The sequence below is a fragment of the Neomonachus schauinslandi genome, chromosome X, assembly GCF_002201575.2.
Source record: "Neomonachus schauinslandi chromosome X, ASM220157v2, whole genome shotgun sequence".
Lineage (NCBI taxonomy): Eukaryota > Metazoa > Chordata > Mammalia > Carnivora > Phocidae > Neomonachus > Neomonachus schauinslandi.
In genome coordinates, this window is record NC_058419.1 from 38,135,138 (window position 1) to 38,152,853 (window position 17,716).

At 44.0% G+C, this 17,716-nt stretch overlaps 1 pseudogene; it reads left to right on the forward strand.

The window, feature by feature from the left end:
* Positions 1 to 16,294: 16,294 nt before the first annotated feature.
* On the forward strand, positions 16,295 to 17,212 carry LOC110577316 (annotated as a pseudogene).
* The last annotated feature ends 504 nt before the right edge of the window (positions 17,213 to 17,716 follow it).

Genomic DNA, 17,716 nt, shown 5'->3' on the forward strand with positions numbered 1-17,716 from the left:
AATAAGTATTTCCACCCTTCTTGTCACTCTCATGGAAATGCAAGCTGCCAAGGCTGAGGGGAGGTGGGTGTTAAGCGCTCGTCTGACTAATCTGTAAATCAGCATGATGCAGTCTGTGCCCAGGTGGTAGGAGGAAATGTGGGGGACAGAGCTGGGCCCCTGAGCAATGGTGTGCACGTGGAGGGTGCGGGGCACCCTCAGAGAGGCACAGGGGTTATGGCTGAGGCTGGAAGTCAGTAACAGGGGGAGATGTGGAGAAAAACATTACAGTAGGCAGAGTCCCCCTGCTTTTTCCACCCCCTCCTGCCCCCTGCATCCATTCCCCTCCTTTTCTCCACTGCCTGGATTGCATAGACCCTGTCTGGTTAGTAGTCCCCAAACACCAGAATAATAACCCCAGCTCTGGCTGCCCCCCCCCCCCCCGCAATCCGCTGTGTACTCAAAACCACTCCATGCATTCAAAACTGCCCTTTCCCTGGAGAGTTGAACCCATTCTAACTGAAGCCCAGAAAGCAAACCCCGGCTCAGAGAAGCAAGAAAGAGCTGCCCACGAGGAAGGACTCTGAGAGGGGAGAGGCGAAGGAACCAGGAAGGTTCTGGAATCCAGCTGGTGTCTGGAGAAGCAGGGCAGGGAATGGTGGATGGGCTTGTCTGGGCAGCTTCACCTTCCCTGGGGGAGGCGGGTTCACACAGACCGCTCGAGGCTCCAGGATGCTGGGGAGGGACTGTGCTAATAAAGGCCGGGCTTGCAGAACGGGGATGGCAAAGGGGCAGCGCAGAGAGTGTGCTGAGAATGGGCAAGCCACCAAAAAGCCCTCTCCCCAGGGAGCTGCCAATTGGTACATCTTTTCACTCTCTCTGATTGCCAACAGGGCCACTGTCTGCCTAGCATATGATGTTGTGAGGATCAAAAATAGCCTCTGGTAGCTGCAAGAGGGTCTGTTTATAGAGTTCCGGCCTTCACACCACCTGTGAGTTACATGCCACCAAGCTATCTTTTCGAAAGAATGAATTGGTTCTTTCTCTGAGGGGCTCTGGCCACAGAAGGCGGATGGTTTTTTGCACTTGCCTCTCCTCCTCTGGAGCAATGCCTTCCATCCCTTCTCCCCTGCCCCACAGGACCCCATGCCACCCACTAGCACCTCCCTGCAGGGACTGTGCCCTCAGGCTCTGAGTCCCTCTCCCTGCACTCTCCTCAGCAAAGCTTACTCGTCCTGGGTCTCCTTCCCTCCCTCTCCCTGTCTCTCTGTTGCTGGAAACCAGCCAACATTAGCAATCCTAAATCCCTCCCAAGGTGCTTCTGAGGCAGACCCTCTCCCCTTTGCGTGACTTGGAACTGGCCTAGCAGCGTAGCCTCCCATGGGACACGTTTTTATCTTGAAAGGGCAAGACAATGAAGCCCTTGAACCTAAGATGGGACTGACAGTGTGAATTTCAGACAGGCGGGCCACCAGGCAGCTGGCAGCGATGGACCCTGCCTATGTCTCAGACCAGCCTTGTGCCCTTAGAGTAGGTAGGAGTCAGAGACTCAGACACAGACTTAGTGACGACGGGACCCAACGAGGCAACTGGAGTAAGTAAATCTAGTGGGCGTGGTGGGCGAGCCTCCATGGCAAACTGGAGAGCGCATGCCCATCCAGATTATGAACCACCAGTGCAAAGGAAGATAATAACGGGTGCCTGATTGCCTGCCTCAGTGCTGGACAGATAAGAGGGAGAGCAGGATGAGGGAGCGCATGCTCTGTTCAAGCAGGGCACTTGCCAGGCAGCGCCAGCCCAGTGTGACCTCACATCGGACTGCATGCCAAAAGTTGGCAGAGCTCCCAGATTTTCAAGAGACACGAGGTATAATGGACGTACATTATATTGATTTCAGATGTACAACATCATGATTCAACATTCGTATACATTGCAAAAGGATCACCATGCTACGTCTAGTTACCATCTGGAGAGCTGATGTTCTTAAATGCCAGCTCTCCTTGCTTTTTGCTATTTTCAAATGGTCAAAAAATAATTCTCAAATGTCAAGCAGCCTGGGCAAAAGACATCTTGGGGATGCGTGCAGCCCGCAGGCTGCCTCCGCTGGAGGCTGTCAGAATATCTAAACCCAGCCACTGAATCAGTCCAGAAGGTTCAAGTCTGGACAACTTTGGGCCTGGCACTGATACCATGTTCAAGAAGAGGAGAGAGAGAGAAAGGGAGAGAGAGGGAGGAAAATCCCCAACCTAGAGATGACCCCTCTATCTCTCTTTTTAAAAATCTCATGAAAGGTGCTTGGGTAAGATTCCCAGTTGAAGAATCCTGAAATGTAGCCAGCGACTGAATTCAATCACTCTTCAGTTACCCACGGAAGGATTGCTTGCTCTAGGGATTCGTCATGGGAATCCTGGAGCCCGTGGCTATTTCCTCTGACACTCAAGCTATCAGAGGCTGCGGCTGCTGCTGCCTGCCAGTCACCCACGCTGGAGTGGCCACCCACACCGCACTGACCCATGCACGCAACAGGAAAACCAATCTGTGCTGAAGATAATCCCAGAATCCATCCCCAAAGCCCATGCTCCTGTGAGTCTCTGGCAGAACAGATAAGAAGGAATCTCCTGCTGGCTTTAACTTCATCTAATTAGTAAAAGTTGGAAAGAGGAATTTGCTTGGGGCTATCCAGGCAAATCTCTTGTGTCAAGTCTTCTCCAGTGATCCATAAACACTAACAGTATCCACGGGCCAAAAATTCATTCCTCTTCCCTCTTTACTTTTCTCCTTTTCATCTTAGATAATTACGTACTTAGTGCCACGTATGTGCCCGGCACAGTGCTAGTCCCTGAATATAGAAAACAAGACAGCTATGACGCCTGTCCTCTGGGGTTAGTAGAAGCCTGGGCAGATAGGGAGACATGCGTGGGCCTACAAAAACTCCTCAGTACATACCTTTGGTGATTTCACCACATTCGGAGGCCATAGAACCATATTATGCTGTGTAAGAGAAAACGCATGGGTTTTGGAATCGACCAGGCTTCCCTTTGAACCCGGGCTCTACCACTTGCCCCATGTATCACCTCGGGCAAGTCACTTATCTTATGCTTTAGTTGTCTCATCTGTAAAATGGGCATAATAGTAATAGCCACTTTATACAACTGTGTGCTTCGCAGAGGGATTGGCTCATAGTCTTCAGAAAACGCCGAAGTTCCTCCTTTCATCCCTCGGAATTCGAAAGTAATGCCACTCGCCCTGCATTCAGGATATGAACGTGTAGGCCATTTTTTGGTGGTGGAGATGGGTAATACCGATTCACCCACTGTTCTTTTTATTTTTTTTAATTCTATTTTATTATGTTATGCTAATCACCGTACATTACGTCATTAGTTTTTGATGTAGTGTTCCATGATTCATTGTTTGTGTATAACACCCAGTGCTCCATTCAATACTTGCCCTCCTTAATACCCATCACGAGGCTAACCCATCCCCCACCCCATCCCCTCTAGAACCCTCAGAGTTTGTTTCTCAGAGTCCATAGTCTCTCATGGTTCGTCTCCCCCTCCGATTTTGCCCCCCCCTCCATTTTTCCCTTCCTACCATCCTCTTTTCTTTTTTTAAACATATAATGTATTATTTGTTTCAGAGGTACAGGTCTGTGATTCACCCATTGTTCTTAATTCTGCCGCCCTTCCTGCTGGCCCTGGCTGTCTTTAGTATGAGTCCCAGAATCCTGGCCAGAGGTGTGCTGGAGTCAACTTGTATCAGCTCACAGAGCCATTTGGGCATATTTTGCAACTCTTATTTTCAGAGACATCATATTGATGGCTTGAAATTGGCCATGGTGGGAATATCTATGCCACAGAAATCAGCACACATTGCAACACAAGTCAGGGTTTCCCCTACATACACACACACACGCGCGCACACACACACACACACACACACACGAGCTGGTTGGTAAATATTTACCAGCACTCCAATGCCCGGGTCCAGAGGGAATCTCACTAGGTCATCTGGTCCATTCCCTGCTTCCAGGCTAGGAGTGGGGTAGACAAGCAAAGTGCCTAAGCTGCAAAGTGTAATGTGGCGGTCACTTTCAAGGTCATCCAAGGCAGGCCCAGAACACTGTCTCGAGAGTGAGTACATCCTTAAATGTTCTGCCCTGGGCACCTCGCTAGCCTCCTTCTAGTGCCTGCCCTGTCTCGTTGCCATACAACTATGCTTTCAATTGATATCTATCAATCATCTACTCTTTGCCAGGTTCTTATCTAGAAACAAAGGACATCCCTGGCTTTCTGGAGCTTCATTCCAATGGAGAGGGGCAGGAAGAAAACATGATGAGTAATCAAACATATAGTATGTTAGATAGCGGGAAGTGCTAAGGCAAAAGACAAAGCAGAGAAGGGGGATCTAAGAAATATTTTGAGGTGAGCTATAAGTTTAAATAGTGAGGTCAAGGTAAAGCCTCACTGAGAAGTGACCTTTGAATAAAGACCTAAGCTGTGTGTGTGGGGGGGGGGTGGTAAAAAAATTAAGACTAACGGTTTTCTTCCATAGTTTGAGAGCTCTCTAGGCAAAGAGAATCCACAAGCTTCCATCTGAGGCTCACTCATTTATGCATTCTTCCAACACCTATTGGTTGAATGCCTGGTGCTAAGCTTGTACTTGTTGAGAAGAAGATAATAGTTCATACTCACTGTGTGCCTTCCATGTACCAAGCACTGTTCCAGGCGTTTCGCAGGCATTAACTCGTCTACTGATCTTGACAACTCCAGGAAGGAAGCACCATGACTATTTCCATTTTACTGGTGAGGAAACTGAGGCACACATACAGGGATGACCCAAACGTATTACCTGTTCTCAGAATGTTCTCAGTCTAATGAGGAATGTAGATACAGAAATAATTATAATGTAAGCTGGGAGGAGGAAGGACAAGATGTTACGGGAACACAGAAGGGCCCTAGCGAAACATTGATAGGTTGGGGGTAGTAGCTAAGAAAGATTTCTCAGGGGAAGTCATTGTTTTGGTTTTTTTTTTTTTTTAAGATTTTATTTATTTATTTGAGAGAGAGAGATAGTGAGAGAGAGCACAAATAGGGGGTGGGGAGAGGAAGGAGCAGACTCCCTGCTGAGCAGGGAGCCTGATGCAGGGCTGGATCCCAGGATCCTGCGATCACGACCTGAGCCAAAGGCAGACACTTAACCAACTGAGCCACCCAGGCACCCCTCAGAGGAAGCCATTGTTTTGCAATGAGTGATATTTTAAAAAAGCAATTTGCTATCAAATTTATTGTAGGGGGTCCCTGGTTGGCTCAGTTAGTGGGGAGCGTGTGACTCTTGATCTCAGGGTTGTGAGTTTGAGCCCCACATTGGGTGTGGAAGTTCCTTAAAAAACCATTAAAAAAATTATCGGAGGACTGTTGTGGAGAATGACATGCACTAAATCTTAAGTATTTTCTCTTTATCTTTTCAAAAGATTTATTCATCCATTTGAGAGAGAGAGAGAGAACAGGGGGAAAGACAGAGAGAGGGAAAGAGAGGATCCTCAAGCAGACTCCCTGCTGTTCGTGGAGCCCGACATGGGACCCGATCCCAGGACCCCGAGATCAGACCTGAGCCAAAGTCAAGAGTTTCCTGCTCAACCAAGCCACCCAAGCACCCCTCTCTTTATTTTATTTTTTGATAAAACATTTTATTTAATTTTTAATTTTTTTCTTTAAAATTTGCATTTAACAGGGTATTTTCTCTTTAGAGAAGCTTCAGAAGGTATTTCTCTCAAATTCCAGAGAAAAACTGAGCTTCTTTTAAAAATGGAAAGGTGGGAGAATTTTTTTTTTTTAACTTACAAACACTATGAGTCCTACAACAGATCAGGTCTCTTATCCTTGCCTTGGCTGCCAGCACGCTTAGAAATAAATGTGTGGCCTACCTTTCTAGGAACAGGAGAATCTTTCAGCAGGCATTTTCCTAGATGAATCTTGCCTTCCTGGATCTTTGTTTTTTTTCCTAATTCTACATTTCTCTTTGCTATGATTTTATCATTTATTTGTTTGTTTTCCTGTTATGCATTTTGAAAGCCATCTCAAATATTCTCTAGAATAAAATATAATATAAAAAGTCTGTTAATTGTAAGAGGCAATGACACTTGAAGTGAGTCTTAAAAGATGAGTTTATCGGGACACCTGGGTGGCTCAGTCAGTTAAGATATGGGAAGAATGACATGCACTAAATCTGCTCCGGTCATGATCTCAGGGTTGTGAGATTGAGCCCCTAGTCAGGCTCCGTGCTGGGTGTGGAGCCTGCTTAAGATCCCTCTCTCCCTGTGCCCCTCCCCGACGCACACACTCTCCATCTCACAAAAAAAAAGATGAGTTTATCAGACGGACGGAGAGGAAAAACCATTTCAAGCAGCATGAGCAGAGGAAGGAAGACATGAGAATTCATGGTGTGCGTTGGAGAAAATAAGCTGGGCAAGAGAGTGGCTCCAGGCAGAGCCTGTGGAGTCTGACAAACAGGGGTCTGATCTTAGCTCCACACTTCTATGACTTTCATTTAATGTCGCTAAGCCTCAGTTTCTTTTCTGTAAAATGGGAATGATGGTTACACCCATCTCATAGAATTGCTGTGAGGATTACATTTATTCAAGCATCGAAAACTATTTATCGAGGGCGCTGCATGTGCCAGGCACCATGCTAGACACTGGGCTAGAGTGGTAAATAAATAGAGATGGTGGTTTTGCTCCTCATGGAGCTTACAGTCTGGTGGGGAGGATGCATGGAAGATGCTTACATATGGCAAGTATTCAATACATCGTATAAATAATCATATAAATAACAATTTAGTAATAATAGTATAAATAGCACTGCGTGTTCAGGGCATGAGCACTGTGGGACTTCCTGTCTGAGCTGCAGCATAGAGGAAGAAAACCAGAAGACAATGATGCTGGAAAGATAGCAAGGGGACAGAGACCCTAAAAGTCTTTGAATATAATGCTAAGGAGTTTGGAGGCAGATTTTTTAAGTGTGTGAGAGGAGGGGTGAGATGATTTTTTAATTTTGAAAACAAATTCAGAGGCACTAAGTTTTTGCGTTTGAACCAAATTTCTCTTCCTGTAGCTTTTATGTACATTTCTGTCCTCCTCCTCCTCCTTCTCTTCCTCCCCCTCTTCTTCCTCTCCCTCCTCCTCTTCTTCTTCCCCCTCCTCCTCCTTTTTCTTCCCCTCCTCCTCCTCTTCCTCCCCCCTCCTCTTCTTCCCCCACTCCTTCTCTTCCTCCCCCTTTTCCTCCTCCTCTTCTTCCTCCCCTTTCTCCCACTCTTCATTTCCCACCGATAACTACTCCTACTAGCTGTCATTTCTTGAATGACTACTATGAGAGGCACTGTGGTTAAGTTCTTAACTTGTGCTTAATGGTGCTTGCCTCATAGGGTTGCGAAGATTATTAGCTCCATCTTATAGTTGTGAAAACTGAAGTTTAGAGAGATCAGGTAAGTTGCCCAAAGGTCACATGGTTAGTAAGCAGTGGAGTTCATTTCTGAACCCCAGGCTTCCGCAGTAATGATGGCTACTTACTGAGTGCCAGGCACTCATTGTGCGCATCTATCTCATCCCATCCACACAACAACCTTGTTAGATGATATTATTATCCTTATCTTATACATAAGTGGAATCTCCGAGAGTTTAAGTGACTTTTCCAAAGTCACGCAGCTTCTATGAAGTCTAGTTCTACAGTCGAATTTTGGATAGTTATGCTATTTAAAATTGGCCAATTTACAAAGTTTGGACCTAAGTTCTAGGTGCTATAGCCTAAATGCTTGAGGTCAACAGATAGGCCAACTGAACAGTCACTCTTGTTTTACTTTATGTTTTTTAAGTGGAAGCTGTTTTATTTATTTATTTATCTTTTAAGATTTTTATTTATTTATTTCAGAGAGAGAGTGAGAGCGAGAGAGAGAGAGAGAGAGAACGAGTGAGAGAGAGAGCGAGTGCACGAGCAAGGGCCAAGAGCAGAGGGAGAGGGAGAAGCCCCCCCCCCCCCCCCCCAGTTACTGAACTGGGCTTCCCATTGAAACAGCTTTCCAATAGTTCCTAAGGCATCTGCCTTTTGACAGGGATTAGAAACCAGAGCCCATACCCAAATCAGCCTTGTCCCCTGCCCCTCAAGTATACATACCACTCTGTCCTAGATACACTGATGCCACAAAATGAACTGGAGAAGGGGGTTGAGCACGGGGACCTTTGGCCTGACTATCTACAGAGGAAGCCAATGGCATCAGAAACTAATGAATCTGGGCTTGACAGGCTTCATTCCACAAGCACACACACACACACACACAAATCATTATAAAATGTCGCTGTCTCTTGAAGCCTCTCAGCCCGGCTCCTGATTCATGGAAGATAAGCTCAGAGTTGCAGGCCTGCCACCTTATTGCCACACAAAACATTAATCTTCTGGGTTTTTCCACCCTCCTGACAACACAGGGTAATCAGACAGAATTACAGCTCTGAGACATTCATGATCATAAGATCTGCACCAAATAAACAGCTCAGGCTTTGATATAGATGGCTATGGCTTTTTCTTTTCCTATCTTTTTTTTTTTTTTTTTCTGTTTCTGGAAGACCAAGGGCACCTTTCTACATTTCTATTGCACATATATTTTGTCAAAAAGCCTTGATTCTCCATTTGCAAAAGAAATTCATTTGCACTACCCAGGGCTAGCATTTGCAGATATTGTGACAACTGGGGGCCTGGTATTAGCCCTGGGATATAAGAGCTTCTTTCTGGGCTCTGTTTGCTGAATGTGTGGGCATGATGGCAAACAGGGGATGAGGATCTGATGGCAGGGGGCTTTGCGAGGCTCTGTCCCCTCTCCCTCACTATACTGCTGTTGCTGCCTAAAATTTCACAATGCATGGTTGATTTCTTTGGCTTCTGGTTTGAGTCCCTGTTTGAACACACATGTCCTTGGGAGAAACATATTCATATGTTTCAGGGAATGAGTTTGTCTTTTCAAATGCATAGCTAGCTACAAGCTGGCTGTTTTTCTTGTAATTTAATGTTTTGAAGTAGGTGGTGCATTCACATGATTCAAAATTCAAACCCATCAAGAAGGAATACATTAAGAAGGCCTGCCTCACCCTGTCTTCCTTTATCCCAGTTCTTTGTCCACTCCTCTTGCCTCGAATAGGTAACCACCTCTATTGACTTCTTGTATAACTTTTTAATATTTGTGCAAATAGATGTGTGTCTTTTTTATATGTTCTGCTTTCTTCCATGAAGGTAGCATACTCTAGATCCTTTTCTGTACTTTGCTTTCTTCACCGTAGTATGTATCATGAAGATATTTCAGTATACAGTACAGAGACAGCTCCTTCAATCATCTTTTAACAACTGCATGATACTACATTGTACAGATACACCACAGTTTATTTATCCAGTTGCCTGTAGATGGACATCTGGGTTATTTCCAACCATTCACTATTATAAACAACACGGCAACAAATAGCCCTGTCCATGCGTTGTTTCATAAGTGTGAAAGGCTATCTGTAAGACAGATACCCAGAAGAGTAAATATTCTTTAAATGTTGATAGGTCTCACCCAGTTGTCCTCCATAGGGGTTGTGCCGTTTTGCATTCCCAACAGCAATGCGTGAGAGTGTTCACTTCCCCAAGGCTTTACAACCAAATACTATCAGATGTTCAGATTTGGGCCAATTAAATAAGAAAGGAAATAGTCTGCAAGTTTACTTTTAATTAATACATTAATTTAATTTAAGTTAGTTTTAATTTAGTAGAAGTGTGATTGAATGCCTTTTCCTATGTTCAAGGGCTATTTGCTTTGTATTCATTTATTTGTTTCTTCATTAAACTTTCCACAACATTCAACAGATACTTATTGAGCACTTACTCTGTAGCAGGCATTATGCTAGACATTTGGGATACATCAGTGAACAGAGAAGACAAAGATGCCTGCCCCGCCCCCCAGATCTTACATTCATTCACCCATTGGTTCATTCATTCTACAAGCTTTCAAGCAGGGAGACATGTTGATGAGTAAGACACAGTTCCTTCCTCAAGGTTCAATTTGGTTGGACAAGGAAAGCGTCTATTATACTATGGTGAGGTAAATGCTAAGAGAGGTGGGTATAGAGTGTTAATGGAGCAGGAAGTATGTAGCTCAGACTGAAGGGGATACAGGGACCCAACTTCGAGGAAGACTGGGAGGTAGCCAGGCTAAGAAAGAGGCAAAGGATAGCTCAGGCAGCACAAAAGCACAAACCCATGAAGACTCATGTCACCTTTTGGGATTGAGGGATAGATAATTCCTTATTGCTGTGATGGGGGTAGGCAAAGGTAAGGGAGGGTGGGCAGAGATGTAGTTTTCATATTTGGTACTCATATTTTTCATATTTGGTACTCATTAAATGGCTATTGGTTGAATGAATGAATGAATGAAGTTTGAAATAATATTCTAGAGTAGTGTGCTAGTTATTTACTGCTGTGTAACAAATTTCCCCCAAACGTGGCAGCTTAAAACCACAAACATTATTATCTCACGTAGTTGGTAAGGGTCAAGAATCTAGGAGTGGTTTATCTAGATAATTCAGGCTCAGGTTGTAATCAAGCTGTTGGTTGAGGCAGTCATCTCGAGAGGCTCGACTAGGGCTGGATAAGCCAGTTTCAAACTCACCCACACAGTTGTTGCTAGGCCTCCGTTCTTCATCGGATGTTGTCAATATATATCTCAGAGGAATGCCTGACATATATTAGATACTTTATAAATCCAAGCTGTAATTATTATTACCTAAAAACGATGAGGAGTTGTCAAAAGATTTTAAGCAGACGTGTGACCCGATCATTTTGCTGTTTCAGAAAACCCCTTCTAGCTTTCACGTAAGGAGTGGACTGGAGAGGAGAAAAACAGGAAAGAAGGGGACCCATTAGAAAATTATTTCAGGTGAGAGATGACAGTGGCCTGGATTAGCATGATGACAATGAAAACAGAAAGAAGTGGATGCATTCAGATTATATTCTAGAAGATCTATCTACACATTGATTAGATGTAGGTGATGAGGGAGAGGGAGATAGGGAACATAGGAGGGGAAGCAAAGTATTTGTTTATAGACATGGGGTGGAGCTGCTAACTTGAATTAGGACCTTATAGATTTGAGGTGCTCATAAGACTTCCATAAGGAAATGTCCACTTAGCAGTTGGATCTGTGGGTGCAGAGCTCATAAGAGAGATCTGAGCTAGAGATTTAGGAATCATCAGCATATGGGTCACTGAACCCATCGGTGTGGAAAAGATTACTCAGGGGAGAATATGTCCAATGAGAAAAGAAGGCTGCCTAAGAAAGAATCCTGATGGTTAGCAGGAGTTAAGAGATGGATGGAGGAAGAAGTGCTTGCAAAGGAGAGCCAGAAGGAATAGCCAGAAAGAGGAAAACCTCAGGGTGTGGTGTCATGTAAGTCAACACAATGTGTCATGAAGGAGAAAAGGAAGACTTGACCATGCCATTGTTGCCTGCTGACAGAAAAAGGTTGCAAAAGATAAGGGCCGAAAGCGGTTGATCGAATTTACCAAGAAAGAGGTCATTAGTGATCTCTATGACAGTTATGTCATTGGAGTGGATATGCAGGGGTCCCAGCCTCTTCCTCTAGGCTCTGAGTACACCGTCGTGGGATTTACAGACCTTGTTGAGTACCAGCTCCTCTTCCCAAACCGAAGCGTTGACCCCACAAGGATCAGCTTCTTCGAGATGTAGATTCTGGGGTGGAATTCACTGCTCTGGGGCATTCCTTGACCAGGATGATTATCATATTAGCATCATCACCATATCAGCACCGTTATCACAGTTGCTAATCTTTATTGTGTGTTGAGCTCTTTACATGGGTAATCTGATTGAATTCTGACACCAACCCTATGAGGTGGGTACAATGCTACAGTGCTTACTATGTGCCAAGTACTATGTCAAGTACTTTATCTACTCAACTTCTTTATTATCCCCAGATAAGAATCTCTGTGGCCCACATCACAGTCTAGACCCAGGCTGAGGTGAGTCAAGCCAAGATCAAGGAAGAAGTAAACCAAGATCTCGTTATTGGAAAAATTCTGTTGCCTCTGGGCTCCAGGAAAAATTCTTCTCTGAGGAATGTTGACTTATGAAGGCATTTTCTTGTGTGGGTTGTTGGGGCAGGACTGTCTGGAGCAGGGGCCGAAAGGTCAGGGAATGTTTCAGATGATCATCCAGGAGACCATGATAACTTTTCTCAGGGGGTCATCTACAATGATGCTGATTAAGCACTGGAAGGCCCCTAACCACGGGCTTCCATTGCCCTCCTTCTTGGGTACAGAGGAAGCCTTGGGTACCTCAGAAACTCAGTTTTGTGAAGACCTAAGCTCCCATAGGTTAGGAAACACTGAGAGCACATTGCCATTTTACGTTGTAGCAGCATGGAGACTGTGATAATCACCGCTCTTCTTTAATATACCCAGGCACGCCCAGGTAGAGGGCACACCTGCTTAGAGCTTTCATTGCCCTCAGTGTCTCTCCTGTGGCACTCAGCCCATTAAATCACCCTCAGATACGAGCAGATCATCCCCTCCACCGGACCGTGAGTTTCTCAATGGTAGAGATGAAATTTTGTTTACGTGGTGCCTCCAATGGCTTCTCTTCTTCTGGCCTGGTGCTAGGCCCATAGCAGTCCTTGATAAATATTTGTCGAATTAATGAATAAAAGAATAAATGAATTTTTCCTAGGGTCGGTCCTTGTTCCAGCTTAACTCTTATTTATATTCACAACCAGACTAACCTCCCTAACCAGCAGAGCATCTGTTGCTTTTTGTAGGGCAAGAATAACAAACAATGAGGGTGGGAGGGCTAGGTCAAGTTGATTCCATTCAACAAGTATTTAGTAAGCCTGCTGTGAACCGAGTACCGAATCATGTGCCCTCTCAGAACAGACATGAACCCATGTCATTCAAAGGTTTTAAATATTAATATTTTACACAGGGGCACCTGGGTGGGTTTAGTTGGTGAAGTGTCTGACTCTTGTTCTCACCTTAGGTCTTGATCTCAGGGTTGTGGGTTCGAGACCTGCGCTGGGCTCCATGCTGGGCGTGGAGCCTACTTAAAAAAATTAGTATTTTACACACACAAAAAGGTATAAACAGTAACATGACAAGCTCCCACGTACCCATGACCCAGCTTCAGAATCAAGACATAAGCAACGTGCACAATCCAAAAGATTCAAAGTCAAGAGGCTTTTTTTTTTTTTTTTTTAAGTTTGGCATCAAAATTCCTTAGGTGCCAAAACCTAATCTGAACTGACCTGAGGCTATTTCCTAGTCCTTGTCTATCCCACTAAGTGTGACAGATCATATGTTTTGCTGCAGAAATATTAACATGTTTGGTTATGGGGTGTTGCCCCGGACCACACTGGGTGTGTTAGTTACCTAAGGTCTAGCATGTACTCGTATTGTGTTTCTAAAATCCCAACAATTCTGAATTCTCAAACACGCATGGTCACAAGGTTTACAGGTAAGGCATTAAAAGTCTGTGGTCTATTGGGCCACAATTTGGGGTTTGGTTACTGAACAGTGTTTCCCAATGTTCCCCAAAGGAAAAAAGGAAGGGAGAGGTCATGAAAACTGGGTAGGTGGCCAAGAGCATCTGATGCACCTCCTAATCCTCCTCAGCCCCTCAGATCGCATGCCCGCACTTTTCCCTTGAGCTCCACCTTTTTTTCAGCCTCTGGCTTGCCCAACTCAGTGGCAGCCTCATCTTATACAAACTTCTTATGCCAATATTTCTATACCTGTCTCACATCCTCCTCATCCCCAGGTTCTACGCCTTCCTCTCCTTGTCTCTTGCCCAGCTTTTCCCTCTCAGTTTTGAGATCCCTTGTTACTCACCTGCACCCTCCAACTTTCTGCTTTCTACTGGTCTTGGTCCCTTGCCTCCTGAATCACCACCTCCAGACCCATGATTTCTTCCCATCAATCTTTGCTGCAGCTCTTTCTCTCTGGCGCCATTCTGTTTTTCATCTATGTATACCTCTCACTTTTCCCCCCTCATCTTCCAGTTTACTTCTAAAACAGGCATACTTAAGTTAAAAATTAAGCCAGTTTAAAGAAAAATATTCAAAAGAGTATATAGTAAGGGCTCCTGGGCGGCTGCCTTCGGCTCAGGTCCTGGGGTCCTGGGATCGAACCCCGCATCGGGCTCCCTGCTCTGAGGGAAGCCTGCTTCTCCCTCTGCCTCTGCCTCTCCCCCCTGCTTGTGCTCTTTCTCTCTCTGTCAAATAAATAAATAAATAAATAAATAAATAAATAAATAAATAAATATTTTAAAACCAAAATGAAACAAAAAGAGTATATAGTAATATGCTCTGATATGGCTGAAATTCATGAGGGCAGTACTCAAATGATTGTGGAAAACTTGATCAATAAACCTTTTTGGAATGAAGGATTTTTTTGAATGATGAGCCATCTAGTGGTGAATGGAGGATGGCAAATCCTTCTGGTGTGAGAAAAAACGGTGGATCTTTAAAAAGAAAAGGGGGAGGGTGCCTGGGTGGCTCAGTCGTTGAACATCTGCCTTCGGCTCCGGTCATGATCCCGGGGTCCTGCGATCGAACCCCGCATCAAGCCCCACATCGAGCCCTGCATTGGGCTCCCTGCTCCGTGGGAAGCCTGCTTCTCCCTCTCCCACTCTCCCTGCTTGTGTTCCCTCTCTTGCTATCTCTTTCTCTGTCAAATAAACAAATAAAATCTTTAAAAATAATTAAAAAATCAAAAGAAAAAGGGGTTCAACCCTCAACCACCCTAACAGGTCCAAAGCACTATCCTACAAAAATGTGTATACTGCCAAGGTCAAGTCCCACCTGGAACATAGTTAGAGGGGATGTATGACTTCAGCTGGGCATTGTTGAGGGATACAATATATATGTATATGCATATGTTAGTGTTTCTGTATATGCGTCCCAGACGACTTGCTGGCCGAATTCAGAAATTCCACAAATGCCTGTTACAGACATCCCAAGGGCCTCTTCACTGGGGCAATGTAGGTGACTGCCTGGTATCATACTTTTATTGTGGGAAGCCACATTAAGAGAGAGTTAATGATGTGCAAGGGAGGAAATTGCCGTCTGAGAAGGAGATGACTTTCAAATTGTATCTCTCAATTTCATAAATAAAGTCTCCAAAACACCCAAGTCAAGCCATCCTCATTGGTAGTCACTTATTAATCCAACTAACATTTATTGAGCCACTAAATAACATCTTAAGACTCTTCCAGACTGTTAATACACACCTGCATTTTTACTAAAAGAAAAATGTCACCTGATCAAGAAATATAGACATGATAGCTGGGCACATTCCAAATACAGGAAATTCCAGGAAACCTAGAAACACACTTCCTCCCGTGTGCTTCTCTCCAGGTCCACCAAGGTAGAAATTTGAGCTGGAGCAGCTAATAGATATATAAATTCTCAGATAAACTTCAGCAAGTATTGCTTATTGAATTAATAAAGCCTCTGAGGTTTATAGCTAGCTACTGTTTACCAGGAAAAATAATGTATGTAAATAAGTACTTGAAGAGCTTCAAAAAATGTTCTGCCTTTAGAGTGACCAACCATCCCAATTTTCCCGGGACTGTCTTGGTTTTAGTGCTAAAACTCATGCATTCCAGGGAAATGTCTCAGTCTTGGGCAAACAAGTCCAGTTGGCCATTCTAGCTCCCTTAGAATCCTCAGAGGATTGATCCTGAGCAAAGGATCTGCTCTCCAAGCAACCCTGAAAAAAGTAGTAATTTAAGCTGTGTTCAAGTGGTTGCTAAGAGCTCTTAAGTACCACATTCAAAACAAGCTTCTGAGGCAAATACCATTATTATCCCCGCTTTACAGATGAGGCGCAGAGGCAGAAAACTTAAAACTCGCCTGAGATGACTTAGCTAGCAAGTGGATTTGAACCCAGACCAGTGCAGCACTGAATCCTGCATCCTTAAACAGCATGCCACGCTTCCCTTATTCAAACAGATCACTCAGTCAGAGCCCCTTATAGGCTGTCAGACTCCACCCCGGCTCCCAAGTCATTCAATAAGGGAAATCTGGAATTATCAAAGATCTTGTTATTTCCTTAAAACATTTTGGCAACAAACTTTCAAGATCTTAGAAGGTTAGACAAGTGTTTTTGCAAAGTGTGATTTTCCATCTACTGGATTCTAAGCCACTTGAGGTGCCTACTTAGCAAATAAAGCAGAGCCTAGGCTGCAGCTCCTGGCCGAATCTGGGTGACGGTGGCCCGCAGTTCCCGTGCGGTTGTCCAGAATTCTAAGGCTTTCAGCAGAGATTTGAGAAATGGCAACAAATGAAAGTATCGGCATCTTTAGTTCAGCATCCTTGGCTGTGGAGTATGTAGATTCACTTTTCCCTGAGAACCCTCTACAAGAACCATTTAAAAATGCTTGGAACTATATGTTGAATAATTATACAAAGTTCCAGATTGCAACATGGGAATCCTTGATAGTTCATGAGGTGCTTTATTTCTTGTTCTGTTTACCTGGATTTTTGTTTCAATTTATACCTTACGTGAAAAAGTACAAAATTCAAAAGGATAAAGCAGAAACATGGGAAAACCAATGGAAATGTTTTAAAGTACTTCTCTTTAATCACTTTTGTATCCAGCTTCCTTTGATCTGTGGAACTTATTATTTTACAGAGTATTTTAATATACCCTACGATTGGGAAAGAATGCCAAGATGGTATCCGCTTTTGGCAAGATGCTTCGGCTGTGCAGTGATTGAGGATACCGGGCACTATTTCCTGCATAGGGCTCTTACATCACAAAAGAATATATAAATATATTCATAAAGTTCACCATGAGTTTCAGGCTCCATTTGGAATGGAAGCTGGATATGCACATCCCTTGGAAACTCTGATTCTTGGAACTGGACTTTTCATTGGAATCATGCTTTTATGTGATCACGTCATTCTCCTTTGGTCATGGGTGACTATTCATTTGATAGAAACTATTGATGTCCATAGTGGTTATGACATTCCTCTCAACCTTTTAAATCATCCCTTTCTATGCTAGTCCTCGGCATCGTGATTTCCACCACATGAACTTCATCGCAAACTATGCTTCAACATTTACATGGTGGGATAGAATTTTCGGAACAGACTCTCAATTTATTGCCTACAATGAAAAGATGAAGAAGATTGAGAAAAAGACTGAATAAATATCTCATCTAAACCTTCCTGAACATACACACTTTCCCGAATTGAAGCGAGTAGCTAACATTGCTTCTGAGGAGCAGAAATAAACATGTGTCTTGGCTGCTAAGTGATACAAAGAACATTAACAACCTTTAATTATCTTCCTAGTGGGAACTTTCTCTACTTTACATAAAAGTTCTGTATGTGTAGAAATAAGTATATATTTAAGTACGATTTTCATGAGGAAGTTGTAAAGGTCTTGTTGCTAACCTGACAGAAAGGTTTTAAGTAATGGAAGAAGTATTACCATAGGCCTGAAGTTGAAATTGGTCTTTAAAATCTTTTAAATATATAGTGGCCATTTCAGAAACTCTTAGTAGGGTGTTGGCCTCATATTGAACTTTTAACATTTTTTAGAATTTGCCTAAACATCAAAGTATCATGAGTTGAACCGTATCAGTGGACAGTGAGTGAGGCTACCGAATCAGGAATAGCCAGTACCAAGAATTTCACTCTTGTCCGGAGCC